At 46.1% G+C, this 3,055-nt stretch overlaps 1 pseudogene across 1 annotated transcript; it reads left to right on the top strand.

Moving 5' to 3' along the window:
* Positions 1 to 834: 834 nt before the first annotated feature.
* Positions 835 to 2,272, top strand: LOC104657831 (annotated as a pseudogene). The gene has a single exon (XR_747342.2). The product of XR_747342.2 is annotated as a 60S ribosomal protein L4 pseudogene (transcript).
* Positions 2,273 to 3,055: the final 783 nt, after the last annotated feature.

Here is a 3,055-nt window from a genome sequence, read left to right as displayed (position 1 = left end):
GAGTGACTAGACTACAGAATTAGTCTTGGCTTTCTGAGGTCGGCCACCAGCCCGGTCTTACTGAATCCTCCCCCTCCCTCCCTTAGAGCCATTTGCAGAAGCTCAACTTTTCCTAAACTTTCCTACAGATGGTGTAGGGATGTGGTCCAGGGAAGGTGGGAACTGGCTCAATTCAGCCACCAAGAAAAGGAGGCAATGAAGTCCAAATCTTTCTTCACACAGCACTTTAAAATGGAAGCACCAAGGCTGGCATCAGCAGAGTCCTTCAAAGAATTTGATTCAGTGGAGGCCAACTCAACAAAATAGAAAGCCCCAGATGGATGGCCATTGCCTGCACCTGGCGAGAAATGAGCTCCAGCTGGCTATTCTACTTTTAGCATCTTCAGGTGTATAAGGGATGTAATTTAAATTCAGAGCATCTGCTCCTAGGCCTGCTTGCTTTCCTGCCCTCTCTCCTATCACACAGCCAGGTCACATGTTGGCAATAATTCAACAAATCAAAGATGAGCACCCAGTAAGAATGGAACCTTGGTCAGGCACTGGATACACAGGAAAGAGCACCTCCCTGGGATCTGCATCAAACTCTCACCTTCTCTGTGAGTGTCTTCCTAAGGGAAGTTGAATATTTCCTTTCCCAGCTCACTCATCTGCTGGGACCCATGTCATTCAGCACTTGGCTAATAAAGTGAGCCGCAAACACAACTACAGATGCAATTTAAACTTTTCTAGTAGCCATATTTTAAAAAGTAAAAAGAAGCAAGTGAACTTAATTTTAACAGTATATTTTATTTAACCCAATGTATTGAAAATACTATCATTTCAACATAGAATAAATATGAGCTTTTCCTGTGGCAGCATCCGACGTGAGAGGAGTGTGGTTGTGTCCTCTCTCCGCCATGGCATGTGCTCGCCCACTGATATCGGTGTACTCCGAAAAGGGGGAGTCATCTGGCAAAAATGTCACTTTGCCTGCTGTATTCAAGGCTCCTATTCGACCAGATATTGTGAACTTTGTTCACACCAACTTGCGCAAAAACAACAGACAGCCCTACGCTGTCAGTGAATTAGCAGGTCATCAGACCAGTGCTGAGTCTTGGGGTACTGGCAGAGCTGTGGCTCGAATTCCCAGAGTTCGAGGTGGTGGGACTCACTGCTCTGGCCAGGGTGCTTTTGGAAACATGTGTCGTGGAGGCCGAATGTTTGCACCAACCAAAACCTGGCGCCGTTGGCATCGTAGAGTGAACACAACCCAAAAACGATATGCCATCTGTTCTGTCCTGGCTGCCTCAGCCCTACCAGCACTGGTCATGTCTAAAGGTCATAATATTGAGGAAGTTCCTGAACTTCCTTTGGTAGTGGAAGATAAAGTTGAAGGCTACAAGAAGACCAAGGAATCTGTTTTGCTCCTTAAGAAACTTAAAGCCTGGAATGATATCAAAAAGGTCTATGCCTCTCAGCGAATGAGAGCTGGCAAAGGCAAAATGAGAAACCGACGCCGTATCCAGCGCAGGGGGCCGTGCATCATCTATAATGAGGATAATGGCATCATCAAGGCTTTCAGAAACATCCCTGGAATTACTCTGCTTAATGTAAGCAAACTGAACATTTTGAAGCTTGCTCCTGGTGGACACGTGGGACGTTTCTGCATTTGGACTGAGAGTGCTTTCCGGAAGTTAGATGAATTGTATGGCACTTGGCGTAAAGCCGCTTCCCTCAAGAGTAACTACAATCTTCCCATGCACAAGAAGATTAATACAGATCTTAGCAGAATCTTGAAAAGCCCGGAGATCCAAAGAGCCCTTCGAGCACCACGCAAGAAGATTCATCGCAGAGTCCTAAAGAAGAACCCACTGAAAAACCTGAGAATCATGTTGAAGCTAAACCCATATGCAAAGACCATGCGCCGGAATAGCATTCTTCGCCAGGCCAGGAATCACAAGCTCCGGGTGGATAAGGCAGCTGCTGCAGCAGCAGCACTAGAAGCCAAATCAGATGAGAAGGCAGCAGTTGCAGGCAAGAAGCCTGTGGTAGGTAAGAAAGGAAAGAAGGCTGCTGTTGGTGTTAAGAAGCAGAAGAAGCCTCTGGTGGGAAAAAAGGCAGCAGCTACCAAGAAACCAGCCCCTGAAAAGAAGCCTGCAGAAAAGAAACCTACTACAGAGGAAAAGAAGCCTGCTGCATAAACTCTTAAATTTGATTATTCCATAAGGGTCACATCATTTTGGACAGCTTCTCTTGAATAAATACCTGATCTTACAGGCAGTGAGAAAAAAAACAAAAACAAAACAAAACAAAACAAACAAACAAACAAAAAGAATAAATATGAAAATGTACTAATTAGATATTTGGCATGCTTTCTGTTTTGGTTCTTACAGCACATTTCTGTTTAGTCTTACAGCACATTTCAGTTTGGACTGGCCATATTCCAAGTACTCAATAGCCGCAGGTGCCTAGTGGCTGTCCTGCTGGAAGGGATAGAGACAGAGACTAACAGTGCTCAGTCTGGGTTTCATTGCTGACATCCATAGGTAGGGACCTCATCCTATCCTTCCTGACTCCCATCCTCCTAATCCCTGACATTAAGGTTATTTAACTCTCATTCATACCACCAGTTGTTAAATAATTTGTTGTTAAAGGAGATGTCACAGTAAATATTTGACATGGAGAGTCCAGTGGAGGATATGGCCATGATCTCACATGGATGCAGGCAGTGGGCAGGTTGTAGACTCCCTGGGGTCAGTGGCATGTCCTGGCCCTCCATTTGTCATGGTACTAGAACAGTGCCTGGCCCCTAGAGCAGGGATCCCCAACCCCTGGGCCATGGACTGGTACTGGTCTGTGGCTTGTTAGGAACTGGGCCACACAGCAGGAGGTGAGGGGTGGGCAAGAGAGCATTACAGCCTGCGCTCTGCCTCCTGACAGATTGGTGGTGGCAACAGATTCTCACGGGAGTCCTATGAGAACTGTGCATGCCAGGGATCTAGGTTGCATGATTCTTACAAGAATCTAATGCCTGATCATCTGAGGTGGAACAGCTTCATCCTAAAACCATCCCCTA

The sequence above is a fragment of the Rhinopithecus roxellana genome, chromosome 21 (assembly GCF_007565055.1).
Source record: "Rhinopithecus roxellana isolate Shanxi Qingling chromosome 21, ASM756505v1, whole genome shotgun sequence".
NCBI classification, from domain to species: domain Eukaryota; kingdom Metazoa; phylum Chordata; class Mammalia; order Primates; family Cercopithecidae; genus Rhinopithecus; species Rhinopithecus roxellana.
Note: the sequence above shows the minus strand (reverse complement) of the source record. Positions and strands in the feature narration are given on the sequence as shown.